General features: G+C 40.1%; 1 long non-coding RNA gene across 2 annotated transcripts in view; it reads right to left on the bottom strand.

Moving 5' to 3' along the window:
- Positions 1–27,204, bottom strand: part of LOC309480371 — a 134,536-nt gene that overhangs the window by 12,548 nt on the left and 94,784 nt on the right. Inside the window, exon 1 of one of the 2 annotated variants that reach the window (XR_014199601.1) lies at positions 25,777–25,897. The exons of the other annotated variant lie outside the window; for it this stretch is intronic. This is a non-coding gene — a long non-coding RNA (uncharacterized lncRNA). Of the gene's footprint in view, positions 1–25,776; positions 25,898–27,204 lie in introns of those variants that run through there. 2 annotated transcript variants of the gene reach the window in all.

The raw sequence follows: 27,204 nt of genomic DNA, 5'->3' as shown, positions 1-27,204 counted from the left end.
GATTCGATTGCACCCTATGACGTCATTTTCCGGCTTATAAATATGGTCGCCATTTTGAATGTGCTGAAAAAGCTACTTTTTCGAACTCGTCCTAGACGGTTTGTCCGATTTGCACGAAAATTGAACCAGATCATCTTCAGGCAGTGCTGACAAAAAGTTATGGAATTCAAATTGATTCGTCAAACCGTTTTTGAATAACGCTCGAACACATTTTACATAGCGCTTGGGAAAACAGTCGTAGGGCTGTATCTCCGCAACGCTTTATCGGATTCAGACCAAATTTGGTACATGTCATCACAAGCATGACCTGAGGCTACATGCTGCGTTTCGGCGCAGCGCCACCTACTGGTCCGGAGATATGAAAAATGGCTATTTTTGCTTATAACTTCTGAATGGTTTGTCCAAAAATCATAAAATTGGTCTCGTTAGATTCAGGTCAACATGCCGAGTCGACTGATATACAATTTTACCATATCGGCCATTTTGACTGTCGGCCATTTTGAATTTTGTGCTAAAATGCTGTATTTTAAGAACGCATGAACGGATTGTTACGAAACTTGGTATGGGTCATCAGCACGATGTTCTGAAGGAGCGTGAGAAGTTTCGAAACAGCGCCACCTAGTGGTGAATTTTTTTTTTCAAATGCTTATAACTTTGGGTGTGGTTGACTTATTTTCACCAAACTCATCTCATTAGACTCCTGAATCCTTGCCGAGTCCAACGATACCAAACATGCTAGGTTTCGCCTCACGGTTTGTGTAGCGTTGTGATTTAGCGCTTAAAAAACATTTGGCTATATCTTCGAAACCGTTTGTCCGATCGAGACGAAACCACCGTCAGAAGTTTGGAAACATAGGTCGATAGCTATAAGCCAATGCTCAAATGCGAAAATATTGATGTTTAGGGGTAGTAAATTCCAATCAAAGTCATGTGTCAGTCATTTTTTACGTGTTTTTTCATATAAATGTCTATAACTCTGAAGCGAATTGAGATATTCACCAAAATCGACACACATATGTATGGGCTCACTCTGAGGACACATAAAAAAAATTGTGGGACTGAGCCTCTTGGTGGCGCTATAATAGAACAAAACATGAAATTCCCATTGACTTCAATACAGTTTTGTGAAATAAAGTGCTATACTAAACAAATGCATTAGTGTAATATTACAAAACTCAGAATGTGCCATCAGCATCATCCCCTAAAGGTATTCAAAATATTTCGAAACAGCGTCACCTAGTGGTCAAAACTTATAACAACATTTACAAAAAGGCTAATAACTTTTGAATAAATCTGGCTACTGAAATGCCACTGGTCTTAATAGATTCCTTGGGTCAAGCCGAGAACATAGATACCAAGTTTACCTTATTTGGCCAAACTTCCTGTCCGCCATCTTGATTTTCATTCAAAACCTACTTTTTCGAACTCCTCCTAGACCGTTTGTCCGATTTTCACCAAAATCGAATCGTATCATCTCCAGACTGTGCCGACTCAAAGTTATGGATTTCGTGTGGGTAGACCAAACCGTTTTCGTATAGCGCAGCAGCAAAGTTGAGGCATGATGCTAATAGCACTATTCAGGCTTTATCTCTGCAATGCCTTGACATATTGACACCAAACTTTGTATGTGTCATTGTCACTTCACTCTGACCACATCACATCAGTTTTGTAACTGCGCCACCTATTGGTCAAAAGTGATAATGCATTAAATCATATTTTTATTGACTGTTTCTATGATTTTTCAGCCATTTCGTCTAAAATCCTCTTTAAATGTCTTTAATTGCTCATTGTTGCAGTTGGTCTGACACTTTCAGACATTTTGGCATGTCTTGTCGTCTTATTCTGCTTGGCCCCGGTAATTGCTGCTTGCAGCTATATTTATTATTATTATTCTTCTTTTTCTTCCGACTTGGTGTCTATGGCAGCCCATAGAACCGCTTGCGGGAAAGTTATGAAATTTGGCACACTGATAGAGGACAGGCCAATCTGTCACCATAGCAAATTTGGTGTCTTAAAACCAATCCCTCTAGCGCCACCAACTGTCCAAAGTTGCACTCATGTTTATGCTAATAACTTTTGAACCACAAGGGCTAGAAACAAAATTCTTTTTTCCTCTGATTCCTGAGCGCATGACAATTCGATAGCACCCTATGACGTCATTTTCCGTCATAATATTTTTCCGCCATTTTGAATTTTCCTAAAAACCTACTTTTTCGAACTCCTCCTAGGCCGTTGCTCCAATTTCCACGAAAATTGAATCAGATCATCTTCAGACCATGCCGACAAAAAGTTATGGAATTGGTATTGATTTGTCAAACCGTTCTCGAATACCACGCAAACAAATTTTACGTAGCGCTTGCGAAAACAGACACAAGCCTGTATCTCCTCAACACTTTATCAAATTCAGACCAAACTTGGTACATATCATCACAAGCATGACCTGAGGCTACATGCTGCGTTTCGGCATAGTGCCACCTACTGGTCCGGAGATATGAAAAATGGCTGTTTTTGCTTATAACTTCTGAATGGTTTGTTCAAAAATCATAAAAGTGGTCTCGTTAGATTCAGGGTGACATGCTGAGTCGACTGATATCCAATTTTCCCTGATCAGCCATTTTGGCTGTCGGCCATTTTGAATTATGTGCTAAAATGCTATATTTGATGAACGCATGAACGGATTGTTACGAAACTCAGTATGGGTCATCAGCACGATGTCCTGAAGGAGACTGAGAAGTTTCGAAACAGCGCCACCTAGTGGTGAATGTTTTTTCCCAAATGCTTATAACTTTGGGTGTGGTCGACTTATTTTCACAAGAGTCATCTCTTTAGACTCCTGAATCGTTGCCGAGTCCAACGATACCAAACATGCTAGGTTTCGCCTTACAGTTTGTGTAGCGTTGTGATTTAGTGCTTAAAAAACATTTGGCTATATCTTCGAAACCGCTTGTCCGATCGAGACGAAACCACCGTCAGAAGTTTGGAAACATAGGTCGATAGCTATACACCAATGCCCAAATGCGAAAATATTGATAGTAAGGGGTAGTTAAATCCAATCAAAGTCATGTGTCAGTCATTTTTTACATGTTTTTTCAAATAAATGTCTATAACTCCGAAGTGAATTGAGATATTTTCACCAAAATTGACACACATATGCATGGGCTCACTCTGAGGACACATAAAGAAAATGGTGGGACTGAGCCTCTTGGTGGCGCTATAATAGAACAAAACATGAAATTCCCATTGACTTCAATACAGTTTTGTGAATTAAAATGATATACTAAACAAATGCATTGGTGTAATATTATGAAACTCAATTTGTGCCATCAGCACCATCCCCTGAAGGTACCCAAAATATTTCGAGACAGCGCCACCTAGTGATCAAATGTTATGACAAAATTTCCAAAAAGGCTAATAACTTTTGAATAATATGGCTTTTGAAATGCCACTGATCTTAATAGATTCCTTGGGTCAAGCCGAGAACATAGATAGCAAGTTGTCCTTATTTGGCCGAACTTCCTGTCCGCATCTTGATTTTCAGTCAAAACCTACTTTTTCGAACTCCTCCAAGACCGTTTGTCCGATTTTCACCAAAATCGAATCGTATCATCTCCAGACTTTGCCAACTAAAAGTTATGGATTTCGTGTCGACAGACAAAACCGTTTTCGTATAGCGCAGCAGCAAAGTTGAGGCATGATGCCAAAAGGACTATTCAGGCTTTATCTCTGCAATGCCTTGACATATTGACACCAAACTTTGTATGTTTCATTGTCACTTCACTCTGAACACATTACATCAGTTTCGTAACTGCGCCACCTATTGGTCGAAAGTGATAATCAATCAAATCATATTTTTTATCACTGTTTATATGATTTTACAGGCATTTTGCCTAAAATCCTCTTTAAATGTCTTTAATTGCTCATTGTTGCAGTTGGTCTGACACCTTCAGCCATGTTGGCACATCCTGTCATATGCTTGCGCTTGGCCCCGATAATTGCTGCTTGCAGCTATATTTAGGGGCCAAGCACCGAAGGTGCGGGCACCTATTGTAATTGTTCCCGTTCTTATTATTATTCTTCTTCTTCTTCCGCTCTTGGAGTCTATGGCAGCCCATAGAACCGATTGCGGGAAAGTTGTTTTGGTTTGACATTCTGATAGAGGATATTCCCAACATTAAATACACCAATTTTGGTGTTTCTAAGTCATTCCCTCTAGCGCCACCACCTGTCCAAAATTTCACTTTTGTTTTGCTAATAACTTTTGAACCGTAAGGCCAATCAACAAACTTCTTTTTTCCTCTGATTCCTGAGCTCATGCCGATTCGATTGCACCCTATGACGTCATTTTCCGTCATAAAAACATGGCCGCCATTTTGAATTATTCTCAAAACCTACTTTTTCGAACTCGTCCTAGACGGTTTGTCCGATTTGCACGAAAATTGAACCAGATCATCTTCAGGCAGTGCTGGCCAAAAGTTATTAAAATCTAGTTGATTTGTCAAACCGTTTTCAATAAACGCTCGAACAAATTTTACGTAGCGCTTGCGAAAACAGTCGTAAGGCTGTATCTTCGCAACGCTTTATCGTATTCAGACTAAACTTGGTTCATGTCATCACAAGCATGACCTGAGGCTACATGCTGCGTTTCGGCGCAGCGCCATCTACTGGTCCAGAGATATGAAAAATGGCTATTTTTGCTTATAACTTCTGAACAGTTTGTCCAAAAATCATAAAATTGGTCTTGATAGATTCAGGGCGACATGCCGAGTCGACTGATATCCAATTTTACCATATCGGCCATTTTGACTGTCGGCCATTTAGAATTTTGTGCTAAAATGCTGTATTTTAAGAACGCATGAACGGATTGTTACGAAACTTGGTATGGGTCATCAGCACGATGTCCTGAAGGAGCCTGAGAAGTTTTGAAACAGCGCCACCTAGTGGTTAATCTTTTTATTCAAATGCTTATAACTTTGGGTGTGGTCGACTTATTTTCACGAGACTCATCTAATTAGACTCCTGAATCCTTGCCGAGTCCTACGATACCAAACATGCTAGGTTTCGCCTTACGGTTTGTGTAGCGTTGTGATTTAGCGCTTAAAAAACATTTGGCTATATCTGCGAAACCGCTAGTCTGATCGAGACGAAACCACCGTCAGAAGTTTGGAAACATAGGTCGATAGCTATACGCCAATGCCCAAATGCGAAAATATTGATAGTAAGGGGTAGTAAAATTCAATCAAAGTCATGTGTCAGTCATTTTTTACGTGTTTTTTCATATAAATGTCTATAACTCCGAAGCGAATTGAGATATTTTCACCAAAATTGACACACATATGTATGGGCTCACTCTGAGGACACGTAAAAAAAATGGTGTGACTGAGCCTCTTGGTGGCGCTATAATAGAACAAAACATGAAATTCCCATTGACTTCAATACAGTTTTGTGAAATAAAATGCTATACTAAACAAATGCATTGGTGTTATTTAATGAAACTCAGAAAGTGCCTTCAGCACCATTTCCTGAAAGTACCCAACATATTTCAAGACAGCGCCACCTTTTGGTCAAAAGTTATAACAAAACTTCTAAAAATGCTAATAACTTTTGAATAAATCTGCCCATTGAAATGCCACTGGTATTAATAGATTCCTTGGGTCAAGCCGAGAACATAGAAACTAAGTTTTCCTTATTTGGCCTAACTTCCTGTCCGCCATCTTGATTTTCATTCAAAACATACATTTTCGAACTCCTCCTACACCGTTTGTCCGATTTTCACCAAAATCGAATCGTATCATCTCCAGACCGTGCCGACTAAAAGTTATTGATTTCGTCTCGATTGACGAAACCGTTTTCGTATAGCGCTGCAGCAAAGTTGAGGCATGATGCTAAAAGCACTATTCAGGCTTTATCTCTGCAATGCCTTGACATATTGACACCAAACTTTGTATGTGTCATTGTCACTTCACTCTGACTACATCACATCAGTTTTGTAACTGCGCCACCTATTGGTCGAAAGTGATAACGCATTAAATCATATTTTTATTGACTGTTTCTATGAATTTTCAGGCATTTTGCCTAAAATCCTCTTTAATGTCTTTAATTGCTCATTGTTGCAGTTGGTCTGACACTTTCAGCAATGTTGGCATGTGTTGTCATCTGATTGTGCTTGGCCCCGCTAAATGCTGCTTGCAGCTTTAATTATTATTATTCTTCTTCTTCTTCCGCTCTTGGAGTCTATGGCAGCCCATAGAACCGATTGCGGGAAAGTTGTTTTGGTTTGACATTCTGATAGAGGACAGTCCCAACATTAAATACACCAATTTTGGTGTGTCTAAGTCATTCCCTCTAGCGCCACCACCTGTCCAAAATTTCACTTTTATTTTGCTAATAACTTTTGAACCGTAAGGCCAATCAACAAACTTCTTTTTTCCTCTGATTCCTGAGCTCATGACGATTTGATTGCACCCTATGACGTCATTTTCCGTCATTAAAATATGGCCGCCATTTTGAATTATTCTCAAAACCTACTTTTTCGAACTCGTCCTAGACGGTTTGTCCGATTTGCACGAAAATTGAATTAGATCATCTTCAGGCAGTGCTGACAAAAAGTTATTAAAATCTAGTTGATTTGTCAAACCGTTTTCAATAAACGCTCGAACAAATTTTACGTAGCGCTTGCGAAAACAGTCGTAAGGCTGTATCTTCGCAACGCTTTATCGTATTCAGACCAAACTTGGTACATGTCATCACAAGCATGACCTGAGGCTACATGCTGCGTTTCGGCGCAGTGCCACCTACTGGTCCAGAGATATGAAAAATGGCTATTTTTGCTTATAACTTCTGAACAGTTTGTCCAAAAATCATAAAATTGGTCTTGTTAGATTCAGGGCAAAATGCAGAGTCGACTGATATCCAATTTTACCATATCGGCCATTTTGACTGTCGGCCATTTTGAATTTTGTGCTAAAATGCTGTATTTTAAGAACGCATGAACGGATTGTTACGAAACTTGGTATGGGTCATCAGCACGATGTCCTGAAGGAGCCTGAGAAGTTTCGAAACAGCGCCACCTAGTGGTTAATCTTTTTATTCAAATGCTTATAACTTTGGGTGTGGTCGACTTATTTTCACGAGACTCATCTAATTAGACTCCTGAATCCTTGCCGAGTCCTACGATACCAAACATGCTAGGTTTCGCCTTACGGTTTGTGTAGCATTGTGATTTAGCGCTTAAAAAACATTTGGCTATATCTGCGAAACCGCTAGTCTGATCGAGACGAAACCACCGTCAGAAGTTTGGAAACATAGGTCGATAGCTATATGACAATGCCCAAATGCGAAAATATTGATAGTAAGGGGTAGTAAAATTCAATCAAAGTCATGTGTCAGTCATTTTTTACGTGTTTTTTCATATAAATGTCTATAACTCCGAAGCGAATTGAGATATTTTCACCAAAATTGACACAGATATGTATGGGCTCACTCTGAGGACACATAAAAAAAATGGTGTGACTGAGCCTCTTGGTGGCGCTATAATAGAACAAAACATGAAATTCTCATTGACTTCAATACAGTTTTGTGAAATAAAATGCTATACTAAACAAATGCATTGGTGTTATTTAATGAAACTCAGAAAGTGCCTTCAGCGCCATTTCCTGAAAGTACCCAACATATTTCAAGACAGCGCCACCTAGTGGTCAAAAGTTATAACAAAACTTCTAAAAATGCTAATAACTTTTGAATAAATCTGCCTATTGAAATGCCACTGGTATTAATAGATTCCTTGGGTCAAGCCGAGAACATAGAAACCAAGTTTTCCTTATTTGGCCTAACTTCCTGTCCGCCATCTTGATTTTCATTCAAAACATACATTTTCGAACTCCTCCTACACCGTTTGTCCGATTTTCACCAAAATCGAATCGTATCATCTCCAGACCGTGCCAACTAAAAGTTATCGATTTCGTCTCGATTGACGAAACCGTTTTCGTATAGCGCAGCAGCAAAGTTGATGCATGATGCTAAAAGCACTATTCAGGCTTTATCTCTGCAATGCCTTGACATATTGACACCAAACTTAGTATGTGTCATTGTCACTTCACTCTGACCACATCACATCAGTTTTGTAACTGCGCCACCTATTGGTCGAAAGTGATAATGCATTAAATCATATTTTTATTTACTGTTTCTATGAATTTTCAGGCATTTTGCCTAAAATCCTCTTTAACGTCTTTAATTGCTCATTGTTGCAGTTGGTCTGACACTTTCAGCAATGTTGGCATGTCTTGTCATCTGATTGTGCTTGGCCCCGCTAAATGCTGCTTGCAGCTTTAATTAGGGGCCAAGCACCGAAGGTGCTAGGCACCTATTGTATCTGTTCCCGTTCCTATTATTATTATTCTTCCTTCTTCCGACTGGGAGTCTATGGCAGCCCATAGAACCGATTGCGGGAAAGTTGTTTTGGTTTGACATTCTGATAGAGGACAGTCCCAACATTAAATACACCAATTTTGGTGTTTCTAAGTCATTCCCTCTAGCGCCACCACCTGTCAAAATTTTCACTTTTATTTTGCTAATAACTTTTTAACCGTAAAGTCAAACAACAAAATTCCTTTTTCCTCTGATTCGTGAGCTCATGACTGTTCGATTGCACCCTATGACGTAATTTTCCGTCATAAAATATGGCCACCATCTTGAATTTTCCAAAACAGCTACTTTTTTGAACTCCTCCTAGGCCGTTGCTCCAATTTCCACGAAAATTGAATCAGATCATCTTCATACCATGCCGACAAAAAGTTATGGAATTCGTGTTGATTCATCAAACCGTTCTCGAATACAGCGCAAACAAATTTTACGTAGCGCTTGCGAAAATAGACACAAGCCTGTATCTCCGCAACGCTTTGTCGTATTCAGACCAAACTTGGTACATATCATCACAAGCATGACTTGAGGCTACATGCTGCGTTTCGGCGCAGTGCCACCTACTGGTCCGGAGATATGAAAAATGGCTGTTTTTGCTTATAACTTCTGAATGGTTTGTCCAAAAATCATAAAAGTGGTCTCGTTAGATTCAGGGCGTCATGCTGAGTCGACTGATATCCAATCTTCCCAGATCAGTCATTTTGGCTGTCGGCCATTTTGAATTATGTGCTAAAATGCTGTATTTTATGAACGCATGAACGGATTGTTACGAAACTCAGTATGGGTCATCAGCACGATGTCCTGAAGGAGCCTGAGAAGTTTCGAAACAGCGCCACCTAGTTGGGAATTTTTTTCCCCAAATGCTTATAACTTTGGGTGTGGTCGACTTATTTTCACAACAGTCATCTCTTTAGACTCCTGAATCGTTGCCGAGTCCAACGATACCAAACATTCTAGGTTTTGCCTTACGGTTTGTGTAGCGTTGTGATTTAGCGCTTAAAAAACATTTGGCTATATCTTCGAAACCGCTAGTCCGATCGAGACGAAACCACCGTCAGAAGTTTGGAAACATAGGTCGATAGCTAAATGCCAATGCCCAAATGCGAAAATATTGATAGTAAGGGGTAGTAAAATCCAATCAAAGTCATGTGTCAGTCATTTTTTACATGTTTTTTCATATAAATGTCTATAACTCCGAAGTGAATTGAGATATTTTGACCAAACTTGACACACATATGCATGGGCTCACTCTGAGGACACATAAAAAAAATGGTGGGACTGAGTCTCTTGGTGGCGCTATAACAGAACAAAACATGAAATTCCCATTGACTTCAATACAGTTTTGTGAATTAAAATTATATACTTAACAAATGCATTGGTGTAATATTATGAAACTCAGAATATGCCATCAGCACCATCCCCTGAAGGTACCCAAACTATTTCGAGACAGCGCCACCTAGTGATCAATTGTTATGACAAATTTTCCAAAAAGGCTAATAACTTTTGAATAAATCTGGCTTTTGAAATGCCACTGGTCTTAATAGATTCCTTGGGTCAAGCCGAGAACATAGATACCAAGTTTTCCTTATTTGGCTGAACTTCCTGTCCGCCATCTTGATTTTCAGTCAAAACCTACTTTTTCGAACTCCTCCTAGACCGTTTGTCCGATTTTCACCAAAATCGAATCGTATCATCTCCAGACTTTGCCAACTAAAAGTTATGGATTTCGTGTCGATAGACGAAACCGTTTTCGTATAGCATAGCAGCAAAGTTGAGGCATGATGCCAAAAGGACTATTCAGGCTTTATCTCTGCAATGCCTTGACATATTGACACCAAACTTTGTATGTGTCATTGTCACTTCACTCTAACCACATCACATCAGTTTTGTAACTACGCCACCTATTGGTCGAAAGTGATAATCGTATTTTGAATGACTTTTTATACGATTTTTCAGCCATTTCGCCTAAAATCCTCTTTAAATGTATTTAATTGCTCATTGTTGCAGTTGGTCTGACACCTTCAGCCATGTTGGCATATGCTGTCATCTGCTTGCGCTTGGCCCCGATAATTGCTGCTTGCAGCTATATTTAGGGGCCAAGCACCGAAGGTGCGGAGGCACCTATTGTTTTTGTTCCGGTTCTTATTATTATTATTCTTCTTCTTCTTCTTCCGCTCTGGGAGTCTATGGCAGCCCATAGAACCGCTTGTGGGAAAGTTATGAAATTTGGCACAATGATAGAGGACAGTCCAAAAAGTCACCATGCCAAATTTGGTGTCTTAAAACCAATCCCTCTAGCGCCACCACCTGTCCAAAATTTCACTTTTATTTTGCTAATAACTTTTAAACCGTTTGGCCAATCAACAAAATTCTTTTTTCCTCTGATTCCTGAGCTCATGACGATTCGATTGCACCCTATGACGTCATTTTCCGGCTTATAAATATTGCCGCCATTTTGAATGTGCTGAAAAAGCTATTTTTTCGAACTCGTCCTAGACGGTTTGTCCGATTTGCACGAAAATTGAACCAGATCATCTTCAGGCAGTGCTGACAAAAAGTTATGGAATTCAAATTGATTCGTCAAACCGTTTTCGAATAACGCTCGAACACATTTTACGTAGCGCTTGCGAAAACAGTCGTAGGGCTGTATCTCCGCAACGCTTTATCGGATTCAGACCAAAATTGGTACATGTCATCACAAGCATGACCTGAGGCTACATGCTGCGTTTCGGCGCAGCGCCACCTACTGGTCCGGAGATATGAAAAATGGCTATTTTTGCTTATAACTTCTGAACAATTTGTCCAAAAATCATAAAATTGGTCTCGTTAGATTCAGGGCAACATGCCGAGTCGACTGATATCAAATTTTACCATATCGGCCATTTTGACTGTCGGCCATTTTGAATTTTGTGCTAAAATGCTGTATTTTAAGAACGCATGAACAGATTGTTACGAAACTTGGTATGGGTCATCAGCACGATGTTCTGAAGGAGCGTGAGAAGTTTCGAAACAGCGCCACCTAGTGGTGAAATTTTTTTTTCAAATGCTTATAACTTTGGGTGTGGTTGACTTATTTTCACCAAACTCATCTCATTAGACTCCTGAATCCTTGCCGAGTCCAACGATACCAAACATGCTAGGTTTCGCCTCACGGTTTGTGTAGCGTTCTGATTTAGCGCTTAAAAAACATTTGGCTATATCTTCGAAACCGTTTGTCCGATCGAGACGAAACCACCGTCAGAAGTTTGGAAACATAGGTCGATAGCTATACACCAATGCCCAAATGCGAAAATATTGATGTTTAGGGGTAGTAAATTCCAATCAAAGTCATGTGTCAGTCATTTTTTACGTGTTTTTTCATATAAATGTCTATAACTCTGAAGCGAATTGAGATATTTTCACCAAAATCGACACACATATGTATGGGCTCACTCTGAGGACACATAAAAAAAATTGTGGGACTGAGCCTCTTGGTGGCGCTATAATAGAACAAAACATGAAATTCCCATTGACTTCAATACAGTTTTGTGAAATAAAGTGCTATACTAAACAAATGCATTAGTGTAATATTACAAAACTCAGAATGTGCCATCAGCATCATCCCCTAAAGGTATTCAAAATATTTCGAAACAGCGCCACCTAGTGGTCAAAACTTATAACAACATTTACAAAAAGGCTAATAACTTTTGAATAAATCTGGCTACTGAAATGCCACTGGTCTTAATAGATTCCTTGGGTCAAGCCGAGAACATAGATACCAAGTTTACCTTATTTGGCCAAACTTCCTGTCCGCCATCTTGATTTTCATTCAAAACCTACTTTTTCGAACTCCTCCTAGACCGTTTGTCCGATTTTCACCAAAATCGAATCGTATCATCTCCAGACTGTGCCGACTCAAAGTTATGGATTTCGTGTGGGTAGACCAAACCGTTTTCGTATAGCGCAGCAGCAAAGTTGAGGCATGATGCTAATAGCACTATTCAGGCTTTATCTCTGCAATGCCTTGACATATTGACACCAAACTTTGTATGTGTCATTGTCACTTCACTCTGACCACATCACATCAGTTTTGTAACTGCGCCACCTATTGGTCAAAAGTGATAATGCATTAAATCATATTTTTATTGACTGTTTCTATGATTTTTCAGCCATTTCGTCTAAAATCCTCTTTAAATGTCTTTAATTGCTCATTGTTGCAGTTGGTCTGACACTTTCAGACATTTTGGCATGTCTTGTCGTCTTATTCTGCTTGGCCCCGGTAATTGCTGCTTGCAGCTATATTTAGGGGCCAAGCACCGAAGGTGCGGAGGCACCTATTGTATCTGTTCCCGTTCTTATTATTATTAGGGGCCAAGCACCGAAGGTGCGGAGGCACCTATTGTATCTGTTCCCGTTCTTATTATTATTATTATTATTCTTCCGCCATGGGAGTCTATGGCAGCCCATAGAACCGATTGCGGGAAAGTTGTTTTGGTTTGACATTCTGATAGAGGACAGTCCCAACATTAAATACACCAATTTTGGTGTTTCTAAGTCACTCCCTCTAGCGCCACCACCTGTCCAAAGTTTCACTTTTATTATGCTAATAACTTTTGAAGCGTAAGGCCAATCAACAAAATTCTTTTTTCCTCTGATTCCTGAGCTCATGCCGATTCGATTGCACCCTATGACGTCATTTTCCGGCTCATAAATATGGTCGCCATTTTGAATGTGCTGAAAAAGCTACTTTTTCGAACTCGTCCTAGACGGTTTGTCCGATTTGCACGAAAATTGAACCAGATCATCTTCAGGCAGTGCTGACAAAAAGTTATGGAATTCAAATTGATTCGTCAAACCGTTTTCGAATAACGCTCGAACACATTTTACATAGCGCTTGCGAAAACAGTCGTAGGGCTGTATCTCCGCAACGCTTTATCGGATTCAGACCAAAATTGGTACATGTCATCACAAGCATGACCTGAGGCTACATGCTGCGTTTCGGCGCAGCGCCACCTACTGGTCCGGAGATATGAAAAATGGCTATTTTTGCTTATAACTTCTGAATGGTTTGTCCAAAAATCATAAAATTGGTCTCGTTAGATTCAGGTCAACATGCCGAGTCGACTGATATAAAATTTTACCATATCGGCCATTTTGACTGTCGGCCATTTTGAATTTTGTGCTAAAATGCTGTATTTTAAGAACGCATGAACGGATTGTTACGAAACTTGGTATGGGTCATCAGCACGATGTTCTGAAGGAGCGTGAGAAGTTTCGAAACAGCGCCACCTAGTGGTGAATTTTTTTTTTCAAATGCTTATAACTTTGGGTGTGGTTGACTTATTTTCACCAAACTCATCTCATTAGACTCCTGAATCCTTGCCGAGTCCAACGATACCAAACATGCTAGGTTTCGCCTCACGGTTTGTGTAGCGTTGTGATTTAGCGCTTAAAAAACATTTGGCTATATCTTCGAAACCGTTTGTCCGATCGAGACGAAACCACCGTCAGAAGTTTGGAAACATAGGTCGATAGCTATACGCCAATGCCCAAATGCGAAAATATTGATGTTTAGGGGTAGTAAATTCCAATCAAAGTCATGTGTCAGTCATTTTTTACGTGTTTTTTCATATAAATGTCTATAACTCTGAAGCGAATTGAGATATTTTCACCAAAATCGACACACATATGTATGGGCTCACTCTGAGGACACATAAAAAAAATTGTGGGACTGAGCCTCTTGGTGGCGCTATAACAGAACAAAACATGAAATTCCCATTGACTTCAATACAGTTTTGTGAAATAAAATGCTATACTGAACAAATGCATTGGTGTAATATTACGAAACTCAGAATGTGCCATCAGCACCATCCTCTGAAGGTACCCAAAATATTTTGAGACAGCGCCACCTAATGGTCAAAAGTGACAATCAATTAAATCATATTTTTAATTACTCTTTCTATGATTTTTCAGCCATTTCGCCTAAAATCCTCTTTAAATGTCTTTAATTGCTCATTGTTGCAGTTGATCTGACACTTTCAGCCATGTCTTGTCGTCTTATTCTGCTTGGCCCCGGTAATTGCTGCTTGCAGCTATATTTATTATTATTATTCTTCTTCCGCCATGGGAGTCTATGGCAGCCCATAGAACCGAGCGCGGGAAAGTTGTTTTGGTTTGACATTCTGATAGAGGACAGTCCCAACATTAAATACACCAATTTTGGTGTTTCTAAGTCATTCCCTCTAGCGCCACCACCTGTCCAAAATTTCACTTTTATTTTGCTAATAACTTTTGAACCGTAAGGCCAATCAGCTAAATTCTTGTTTCCTCTGATTTCTGAGCTCATGGCAATTCGATTGCACCCTATGACGTAATTTTACGTCATTAAAATATGGCCGCCATTTTGAATTTTTCTAAAAACCTACTTTTTCGAACTCGTCCTAGACGGTTTGTCCGATTTGCACGAAAATTGAACCAGATCATCTTCAGGTAGTGCTGACAAAAAGTTATGGAATTCAAATTGATTCGTCAAACCGTTTTCGATAAACGCACGAATACATTTTACGTAGCGCTAGCAAAAACGGTCGTAAGGCCGTATCTCCGCAACGGTTTATCGTATTCAGACCAAACTTGGTACTTGTACTCACAAGCATGACCTGAGGCTACATGCTGTGTTTCGGCGCAGCGCCACCTACTGGTCCGGAGATATGAAAAATGGCTATTTTTGCTTATAACTTCTGAACAGTTTGTCCAAAAATCATAAAATTGGTCTCGTTAGATTCAGGGCAACATGCCGAGTCGACTGATGTCCAATTTGACCATATCGGTCATTTTGGCTGTCGGCCATTTTTAATTTTGTGCTAAAATTCTGTATTTTATGACTGCATGAACGGATTGTTACGAAACGTGGTATGGGTCATCAGCACAATGCCCTGAATGAGCGTGAGAAGTTTCGAAACAGCGCCACCTAGTGGTGAATTTTTTTTTTCAAATGCTTATAACTTTGGGTGTGGTCAACTTATTTTCACGAAACTCATCTTTTTAGACTCCTGAATCGTTGCCGAGTCCTACGATACCAAACATGCTAGGTTTCGCCTTACGGTTTGTGTAGCGCTGTGATTTAGCGCTTAAAAAACATTTGGCTATATCTTTGAAACCGCTAGTCCGATCGAGACGAAACCACCGTCAGAAGTTTGGAAACATAGGTCGATAGCTATACGCCAATGCCCAAATGCGAAAATATTGATGTTTAGGGGTACTAATTTCCAATCAAAGTCATGTGTCAGTCATTTTTTTCGTGTTTTTTCATATAAATGTCTATAACTCCGAAGCGAATTGAGATATTTTCACCAAAATTGACACACATATGTATGGGCTCACTCTGAGGACACGTACAAAAAATTGTGGGACTGAGCCTCTTGGTGGCGCTATAACAGAACAAAACATGAAATTCCCATTGACTTCAATACAGTTTTGTGAAATAAAATGCTATACTGAACAAATGCATTGGTGTAATATTACGAAACTCAGAATGTGCCATCAGCACCATCCCCTGAAGGTACCCAAAATATTTTGAGACAGCGCCACCTAATGGTCAAAAGTGACAATCAATTAAATCATATTTTGAATTACTCTTTCTATGATTTTTCAGCCATTTCGCCTAAAATCCTCTTTAAATGTCTTTAATTGCTCATTGTTGCAGTTGATCTGACACTTTCAGCCATGTCTTGTCGTCTTATTCTGCTTGGCCCCGGTAATGGCTGCTTGCAGCTATATTTAGGGGCCAAGCACCGAAGGTGCTAGGCACCTATTGTTTTCGTTCGCGTTCTTATTATTATTATTATTATTATTATTCTTCTTTTTCTTCCGACTTGGTGTCTATGGCAGCCCATAGAACCGCTTGCGGGAAAGTTATGAAATTTGGCACCGTGATAGAGGACAGGCCAATCTGTCACCATAGCAAATTTGGTGTCTTAAAACCAATCCCTCTAGCGCCACCAACTGTCCAAAGTTGCACTCATGTTTATGCTAATAACTTTTGAACCACAAGGGCTAGAAACAAAATTCTTTTTTCCTCTGATTCCTGAGCTCATGACAATTCGAAAGCACCCTATGACGTCATTTTCCGTCATAATATTTTTCCGCCATTTTGAATTTTCCGAAAAACCTACTTTTCCGAACTCCTCCTAGGCCGTTGCTCCAATTTCCACGAAAATTGAATCAGATCATCTTCAGACCATGCCGACAAAAAGTTATGGAATTGGTGTTGATTTGTCAAACCGTTCTCGAATACCACGCAAACAAATTTTACGTAGCGCTTGCGAAAACAGACACAAGCCTGTATCTCCGCAACACTTTATCGTATTCAGACCAAACTTGGTACATATCACCACAAGCATGACCTGAGGCTAAATGCTGCGTTTCGGTGTAGTGCCACCTACTGGTCCGGAGATATGAAAAATGGCTGTTTTTGCTTATAACTTCTGAATGGTTTGTTCAAAAATCATAAAAGTGGTCTCGTTAGATTCAGGGTGACATGCTGAGTCGACTGATATCCAATTTTCCCTGATCAGCCATTTTGGCTGTCGGCCATTTTGAATTATGTGCTAAAATGCTATATTTTATGAACGCATGAACGGATTGTTACGAAACTCAGTATGGGTCATCAGCACGATGTCCTGAAGGAGCCTGAGAAGTTTCGAAACAGCGCCACCTAGTGGTTAATCTTTTTTCCCAAATGCTTATAACTCTGGGTGTGGTCGACTTATTTTCACAAGAGTCATCTCTTTAGACTCCTGAATCGTTGCCGAGTCCAACGATACCAAACATGCTCGGTTTCGCCTTACGGTTTGTGTAGCGTTGTGATTTAGCGCTTAAAAAACATTTGGCTATATCTTCGAAACCGCTAGTCCGATCGAGACGAAACCACCGTCAGAAGTTTGGAAACATAGGTCGATAGCTATACGCCAATGCCCAAATGCAAAAATATTGATAGTAAGGGGTAGTAAAATCCAATCAAAGTCATGTGTCAGTCATTTTTTACGTGTTTTTTCATATAAATGTCTATAACTCCAAAGCAAATTGAGATATTTTCACCAAAATTGAAAAACATATGTATGGGCTCACTCTGAGGAGGACACATAAAAAAAATGGTGGGACTGAGCCTCTTGGTGGCGATATAATAGAACAAAACATGAAATTCCCATTGACTTCAATACAGTTTTGTGAAAGAAAATGCTTTACTAAACAAATGCATTGGTGTAATATTACGAAACTCAGAATGTGCCATCAACACCATAGCCTGAAGGTTCCCAAAATATTTCAAGACAGCGCCACCTAGTGGTCAAAATTTATAAACATTTCTCCAAAAAGGCTAATAACTTTTGAATAAATCGGCCTATCGAAATGCCACTGGTCTTAATAGATTCCTTGGGTCAAGCCGACAACATAGATACCAAGTTTTCCTTATTTGGCCGAACTTCCTGTCCACCATCTTGATTTTCATTCAAAACCTACTTTTTCGAACTCCTCCTAGACCGTTTGTCCGATTTTCACCAAAATCGAATCATATCATCTCCAGACTGTGCCGCCTAAAAGTTATGGATTTCGTGTCGATAGACGAAACCGTTTTCGTATAGTGCAGCAGCAAAGTTGAGTCATGATGCCAAAAGCACTATTCAGGCTTTATCTCTGTAATGCCTTGACATATTGACACCAAATTTTGTATGTATCATTGTCACTTCACTCTGACCACATCACATCAGTTTTGTAACTGCTCCACCTATTGGTCGAAAGTGATAATCCATTAAATCATATTTTGAATGACTTTTTATATGATTTGTCAGCCATTTCACCTAAAATCCTCTTTAAATGTCTTTAATTGCTCATTGTTGCAGTTGGTCTGACACCTTCAGCCATGTTGGCATATCCTGTCATCTGCTTGCGCTTGGCCCCGATAATTGCTGCTTGCAGCTATTTATTATTATTATTCTTCCGCCATGGGAGTCTATGGCAGCCCATAGAACCGATTGCGGGAAAGTTGTTTTGGTTTGACATTCTGATAGAGGACAGTCCCAAAATTAAATACACCAATTTTGGTGTTTCTAAGTCACTCCCTCTAGCGCCACCACCTGTCCAAAGTTTCACTTTTATTATGCTAATAACTTTTGAAGCGTAAGGCCAATCAACAAAATTCTTTTTTCCTCTGATTCCTGAGCTCATGCCGATTCGATTGCACCCTATGACGTCATTTTCCGGCTTATAAATATGGTCGCCATTTTGAATGTGCTGAAAAAGCTACTTTTTCGAACTCGTCCTAGACGGTTTGTCCGATTTGCACGAAAATTGAACCAGATCATCTTCAGGCAGTGCTGACCAAAAGTTATGGAATTCAAATTGATTCGTCAAACCGTTTTCGAATAACGCTCGAACACATTTTACGTAGCGCTTGCGAAAACAGTCGTAGGGCTGTATCTCCGCAACGCTTTATCGGATTCAGACCAAAATTGGTACAGGTCATCACAAGCATGACCTGAGGCTACATGCTGCGTTTCGGCGCAGCGCCACCTACTGGTCCGGAGATATGAAAAAGGGCTATTTTTGCTTATAACTTCTGAACAATTTGTCCAAAAATCATAAAATTGGTCTCGTTAGATTCAGGGCAACATGCCGAGTCGACTGATATCAAATTTTACCATATCGGCCATTTTGACTGTCGGCCATTTTGAATTTTGTGCTAAAATGCTGTATTTTAAGAACGCATGAACGGATTGTTACGAAACTTGGTATGGGTCATCAGCACGATGTTCTGAAGGAGCGTGAGAAGTTTCGAAACAGCGCCACCTAGTGGTGAATTTTTTTTTTCAAATGCTTACAACTTTGGGTGTGGTTGACTTATTTTCACCAAACTCATCTCATTAGACTCCTGAATCCTTGCCGAGTCCAACGATACCAAACATGCTAGGTTTCGCCTCACGGTTTGTGTAGCGTTGTGATTTAGCGCTTAAAAAACATTTGGCTATATCTTCGAAACCGTTTGTCCGATCGAGACGAAACCACCGTCAGAAGTTTGGAAACATAGGTCGATAGCTATACGCCAATGCCCAAATGCGAAAATATTGATGTTTAGGGGTAGTAAATTCCAATCAAAGTCATGTGTCAGTCATTTTTTACGTGTTTTTTCATATAAATGTCTATAACTCTGAAGCGAATTGAGATATTTTCACCAAAATCGACACACATATGTATGGGCTCACTCTGAGGACACATAAAAAAAATTGTGGGACTGAGCCTCTTGGTGGCGCTATAATAGAACAAAACATGAAATTCCCATTGACTTCAATACAGTTTTGTGAAATAAAGTGCTATACTGAACAAATGCATTGGTGTAATATTACGAAACTCAGAATGTGCCATCAGCACCATCCCCTGAAGGTACCCAAAATATTTTGAGACAGCGCCACCTAATGGTCAAAAGTGACAATCAATTAAATCATATTTTTAATTACTCTTTCTATGATTTTTCAGCTATTTCGCCTAAAATCCTCTTTAAATGTCTTTAATTGCTCATTGTTGCAGTTGATCTGACACTTTCAGCCATGTCTTGTCGTCTTATTCTGCTTGGCCCCGGTAATGGCTGCTTGCAGCTATATTTAGGGGCCAAGCACCGAAGGTGCGGAGGCACCTATTGTATTTGTTCCGGTTCTTATTAGGGGCCAAGCACCGAAGGTGCGGAGGCACCTATTGTATCTGTTCCCGTTCTTATTAGGGGCCAAGCACAGAATGTGCGTAGGCACCTATTGTATCTGTTAGCGTACCAAAAATAATTCTTCTTTTTCTTCCGCTCTGGGAGTCTATGGCAGCCCATAGAACCGCTTGCGGGAAAGTTGTGCAATTTGGCACACTGATAGAGGACAGACTGAACAGTCACCATAGCAAATTTGGAGTCTCCAACTCATTCCCTCTAGCGCCACCAGCTGCCCAAATTTGCACTCATGTTTATGCTAATAACTTTTGAACCACAAGGGCTAGAAACAAAATTCGTTTTTCCTCTGATTCCTGACCTCATGACGATTCGATTGCACCCAATGACGTCATTTTCCGTCATGAAAAGTTTTCCGCCATTTTGAATTTTCCGAAAAAGCTACTTTTTCGAACTCCTCCTAGGCCGTTGCTCCAATTTCCATGAAAATTGAATCAGATCATCTACAGACCATGGCGACAAAAAGTTATGGAATTCAAGTTGATTCGCTTAGCAATTTTCGAAAAAACCCACAAACAAATTTTACGTAGCGCTTGCGAAAACAGACGTAAGGCTGTATCTCCGCAACGCTTTATTGGATTCAGACCAAAGTTGGCACATGTCATCACAAGCATGACCTGAGGCTACATGCTGCGTTTCGGCGCAGCGCCACCTACTGGTCCGGAGATATTAAAAATGGCTATTTTTGCTTATAACTTCTGAACAGTTTGCCCAAAAATCATCAAATTGGTCTCGTTAGATTCAGGCCAACATGCTGAGTCGACTGATATCCAATTTTACCATATCGGCCATTTTGGCTGTCGGCCATTTTGAATTTTGTGCTAAAATGCTGTATTTTAAGAACGCATGAATGGATTGTTACGAAACATGGTATGGGTCATCAGCACGATGCCCTGAAGGATCGTGAGAAGTTTCGAAACACCGCCACCTTGTGGTCAAAAGTTATAAAAACATTTCCAAAAAGGATAAAAACATTTGATTAAATCTGGCTATTGAAATGCCACTGGTCTTAATAGATTCCTTGGGTCTAGCCGAGAACATAGATACCAAGTTTTCCTTATTTGGTCGAACTTCCTGTCCACAATCTTGATTTTCCGTCAAAACCTACTTTTTCGAACTCCTCCTAGACCGTTTGTCCAATTTTCACCAAAATTGAATTGTATCATCTCCAGACTGTGCTGACTAAAAGTTATGGATTTCGTGTTGATAGACGAAACCGTTTTCGTATAGCGCAGCAGCAAAGTTGAGGCATGATGCTAAAAGCACTATTCAGGCTTCATCTCTGCAATGCCGTGACATATTGACACCAAACTTTGTATGTGTCATTGTCACTTTATTCTGACCAGATCACATAAGTTTTGTAACTGCGCCACCTATTGGTCGAAAGTGATAATCAATTAAATCATATTTTGAATTACTTTTTATGATTTTTCAGCCATTTCGCCTAAAATCCTCTTTAAATGTCTTTAATTGCTCATTGTTGCAGTTGGTCTGACACCTTCAGCCATGTTGGCATATCCTGTCATCTGCTTGCGCTTGGCCCCGATAATTGCTGCTTGCAGCTATATTTATTAGGGGCCAAGCACCGAAGGTGCGGAGGCACCTATTGTATCTGTTCCCGTTCTTATTAGGGGCCAAGCACCGAAGGTGCGGAGGCACCTATTGTATCTGTTCCCGTTCTTATTAGGGGCCAAGCACCGAAGGTGCGGAGGCACCTATTGTATCTGTTCCCGTTCTTATTATTATTAGGGGCCAAGCACCGAAGGTGCGGGCACCTATTGTATCTGTTCCCGTTCTTATTATTATTATTATTAGGGGCCAAGCACCGAAGGTGCGGGCACCTATTGTATCTGTTCCCGTTCTTATTATTATTATTATTATTAGGGGCCAAGCACCGAAGGTGCGGAGGCACCTATTGTTTTTGTTCCGGTTCTTATTATTATTATTATTATTATTCTTCTTCTTCTTCTTCCGCTCTGGGAGTCTATGGCAGCCCATAGAACCGCTTGCGGGAAAGTTATGAAATTTGGCACAATGATAGAGGACAGTCCAAAAAGTCACCATGCCAAATTTGGTGTCTTAAAACCAATCCCTCTAGCGCCACCACCTGTCCAAACTTTCACTTTTATTTTGCTAATAACTTTTGAACCGTTTGGCCAATCAACAAAATTCTTTTTTCCTCTGATTCCTGAGCTCATGACGATTCGATTGCACCCTATGACGTCATTTTCAGGCTTATAAATATGGCCGACATTTTGAATGTGCTGAAAAAGCTACTTTTTCGAACTCGTCCTAGACGGTTTGTCCGATTTGCACGAAAATTGAACCAGATCATCTTCAGGCAGTGCTGACAAAAAGTTATGGAATTCAAATTGATTCGTCAAACCGTTTTCGAATAACGCTCGAACACATTTTACGTAGCGCTTGCGAAAACAGTCGTAGGGCTGTATCTCCGCAACGCTTTATCGGATTCAGACCAAAATTGGTACATGTCATCACAAGCATGACCTGAGGCTACATGCTGCGTTTCGGCGCAGCGCCACCTACTGGTCCGGAGATATGAAAAATGGCTATTTTTGCTTATAACTTCTGAACAATTTGTCCAAAAATCATAAAATTGGTCTCGTTAGATTCAGGGCAACATGCCGAGTCGACTGATATCAAATTTTACCATATCGGCCATTTTGACTGTCGGCCATTTTGAATTTTGTGCTAAAATGCTGTATTTTAAGAACGCATGAACGGATTGTTACGAAACTTGGTATGGGTCATCAGCACGATGTTCTGAAGGAGCGTGAGAAGTTTCGAAACAGCGCCACCTAGTGGTCAAAAGTTAAAACAACATTTCCAAAAAGGCTAATAACTTTTGAATAAATCTGGCTACTGAAATGCCACTGGTCTTAATAGATTCCTTGGGTCAAGCCGAGAACATAGATACCAAGTTTACCTTATTTGGCCAAACTTCCTGTCCGCCATCTTGATTTTCATTCAAAACCTACTTTTTCAAACTCCTCCTAGACCGTTTGTCCGATTTTCACCAAAATCGAATCGTATCATCTCCAGACCGTGCCGACTAAAAGTTATGGATTTCGTGTGGATAGACCAAACCGTTTTCGTATAGCGCAGCAGCAAAGTTGAGGCATGATGCTAATAGCACTATTCAGGCTTTATCTCTGCAATCCCTTGAAATATTGACACCAAACTTTGTATGTGTCATTGTCACTTCACTCTGACCACATCACATCAGTTTTGTAACTGCGCCACCTATTGGTCGAAAGTGATAATGCATTAAATCATATTTTTATTGACTGTTTCTATGATTTTTCAGCCATTTCGTCTAAAATCCTCTTTAAATGTCTTTAATTGCTCATTGTTGCAGTTGGTCTGACACCTTCAGCCATGTTGGCATATCCTGTCATCTACTTGCGCTTGGCCCCGGTAATTGCTGCTTGCAGCTATATTTATTATTATTATTCTTCTTCCGCTCTTGGAGTCTATGGCAGCCCATAGAACCGATTGCGGGAAAGTTGTTTTGGTTTGACATTCTGATAGAGGACATTCCCAACATTAAATACACCAATTTTGGTGTTTCTAAGTCATTCCCTCTAGCGCCACCACCTGTCCAAAATTTCACTTTTGTTTTGCTAATAACTTTTGAACCGTAAGGCCAATCAACAAAATTCTTTTTTCCTCTGATTCCTGAGCTCATGACGATTCGATTGCACCCTATGACGTCATTTTCCGTCATAAAAACATGGCCGCCATTTTGAATTATTCTCAAAACCTACTTTTTCGAACTCGTCCTAGACAGTTTGTCCGATTTGCACGAAAATTGAACCAGATCATCTTCAGGCAGTGCTGACAAAAAGTTATTAAAATCTAGTTGATTCGTCAAACCGTTTTCAATAAACGCTCGAACAAATTTTACGTAGCGCTTGCGAAAACAGTCGTAAGGCTGTATCTTCGCAACGCTTTATCGTATTCAGACCAAACTTGGTACATGTCATCACAAGCATGACCTGAGGCTACATGCTGCGTTTCGGCCCAGGGCCACCTACTGGTCCAGAGATATGAAAAATGGCTATTTTTGCTTATAACTTCTGAACAGTTTGTCCAAAAATCATAAAATTGGTCTCGTTAGATTCAGGGCAAAATGCCGAGTCGACTGATATCCAATTTTACCATATCGGCCATTTTGACTGTCGGCCATTTTGAATTTTGTGCTAAAACGCTGTATTTTAAGAACGCATGAACGGATTGTTACGAAACTTGGTATGGGTCATCAGCACGATGTCCTGAAGGAGCCTGAGAAGTTTCAAAACAGCGCCACCTAGTGGTTAATCTTTTTATTCAAATGCTTATAACTTTGGGTGTGGTCGACATATTTTCACGAAACTCATCTAATTAGACTGCTGAATCCTTGCCGAGTCCTACGATACCAAACATGCTAGGTTTCACCTTACGGTTTGTGTAGCGTTGTGATTTAGCGCTTAAAAAACATTTGGCTATATCTTCGAAACCGCTAGTCTGATCGAGACGAAACCACCGTCAGAAGTTTGGAAACATAGGTCGATAGCTATATGCCAATGCCCAAATGTGAAAATATTGATAGTAAGGGGTAGTAAAATCCAATCAAAGTCATGTGTCAGTCATTTTTTACGTGTTTTTTCATACAAATGTCTATAACTCCGAAGCGAATTGAGATATTTTCACCAAAATTGACACACATATGTATGGGCTCACTCTGAGGACACATAAAAAAAATGGTGTGACTGAGCCTCTTGGTGGCGCTATAATAGAACAAAACATGAAATTCCCATTGACTTCAATACAGTTTTGTGAAATAAAATGCTATACTAAACAAATGCATTGGTGTTATTTAATGAAACTCAGAAAGTGCCTTCAGCACCATTTCCTGAAAGTACCCAACATATTTCAAGACAGCGCCACCTAGTGGTCAAAAGTTATAACAAAACTTCTAAAAATGCTAATAACTTTTGAATAAATCTGCCTATTGAAATGCCACTGGTATTAATAGATTCCTTGGGTCAAGCCGAGAACATAGAAACCAAGTTTTCCTTATTTGGCCTAACTTCCTGTCCGCCATCTTGATTTTCATTCAAAACATACATTTTCGAACTCCTCCTACACCATTTGTCCGATTTTCACCAAAATCGAATCGTATCATCTCCAGACCGTGCCGACTTATAGTTATCGATTTCGTCTTGATTGACGAAACCGTTTTTGTATAGCGCAGCAGCAAAGTTGAGGCATGATGCTAAAAGCACTATTCAGGCTTTATCTCTGCAATGCTTTGACATATTGACACCAAACTTTGTATGTGTCATTGTCACTTCACTCTGACCACATCACATCAGTTTTGTAACTGCGCCACCTATTGGTCGAAAGTGATAATGCATTAAATCATTTTTATTTACTGTTTCTATGAATTTTCAGGCATTTTGCCTAAAATCCTCTTTAATGTCTTTAATTGCTCATTGTTGCAGTTGGTATGACACTTTCAGCAATGTTGGCATGTCTTGTCATCTGATTGTGCTTGGCCCCACTAAATGCTGCTTGCAGCTTTAATTAGGGGCCAAGCACCGAAGGTGCGGAGGCACCTATTGTATCTGTTCCCGTTCTTATTATTATTATTATTAGGGGCCAAGCACCGAAGGTGCGGAGGCACCTATTGTATTTGTTCCGGTTCTTATTAGGGGCCAAGCACCGAAGGTGCTAGGCACCTATTGTTTTCGTTCGCGTTCTTATTATTATTATTATTATTATTATTATTCTTTTTCTTCCGACTTGGTGTCTATGGCAGCCCATAGAACCGCTTGCGGGAAAGTTATGAAATTTGGCACCGTGATAGAGGACAGGCCAATCTGTCACCATAGCAAATTTGGTGTCTTAAAACCAATCCCTCTAGCGCCACCAACTGTCCAAAGTTGCACTCATGTTTATGCTAATAACTTTTGAACCACAAGGGCTAGAAACAAAATTCTTTTTTCCTCTGATTCCTGAGCTCATGACAATTCGAAAGCACCCTATGACGTCATTTTCCGTCATAATATTTTTCCGCCATTTTGAATTTTCCGAAAAACCTACTTTTCCGAACTCCTCCTAGGCCGTTGCTCCAATTTCCACGAAAATTGAATCAGATCATCTTCAGACCATGCCGACAAAAAGTTATGGAATTGGTGTTGATTTGTCAAACCGTTCTCGAATACCACGCAAACAAATTTTACGTAGCGCTTGCGAAAACAGACACAAGCCTGTATCTCCGCAACGCTTTATCGTATTCAGACCAAACTTGGTACATATCACCACAAGCATGACCTGAGGCTAAATGCTGCGTTTCGGTGTAGTGCCACCTACTGGTCCGGAGATATGAAAAATGGCTGTTTTTGCTTATAACTTCTGAATGGTTTGTTCAAAAATCATAAAAGTGGTCTCGTTAGATTCAGGGTGACATGCTGAGTCGACTGATATCCAATTTTCCCTGATCAGCCATTTTGGCTGTCGGCCATTTTGAATTATGTGCTAAAATGCTATATTTTATGAACGCATGAACGGATTGTTACGAAACTCAGTATGGGTCATCAGCACGATGTCCTGAAGGAGCCTGAGAAGTTTCGAAACAGCGCCACCTAGTGGTTAATCTTTTTTCCCAAATGCTTATAACTCTGGGTGTGGTCGACTTATTTTCACAAGAGTCATCTCTTTAGACTCCTGAATCGTTGCCGAGTCCAACGATACCAAACATGCTCGGTTTCGCCTTACGGTTTGTGTAGCGTTGTGATTTAGCGCTTAAAAAACATTTGGCTATATCTTCGAAACCGCTAGTCCGATCGAGACGAAACCACCGTCAGAAGTTTGGAAACATAGGTCGATAGCTATACGCCAATGCCCAAATGCAAAAATATTGATAGTAAGGGGTAGTAAAATCCAATCAAAGTCATGTGTCAGTCATTTTTTACGTGTTTTTTCATATAAATGTCTATAACTCCAAAGCAAATTGAGATATTTTCACCAAAATTGAAAAACAT

Source organism: Leuciscus leuciscus (assembly GCF_965113295.1).
Source record: "Leuciscus leuciscus genome assembly, chromosome: 18".
Classification (NCBI taxonomy): Eukaryota; Metazoa; Chordata; class Actinopteri; order Cypriniformes; family Leuciscidae; genus Leuciscus; species Leuciscus leuciscus.
This window is presented reverse-complemented; position numbering and strand designations above follow the sequence as displayed.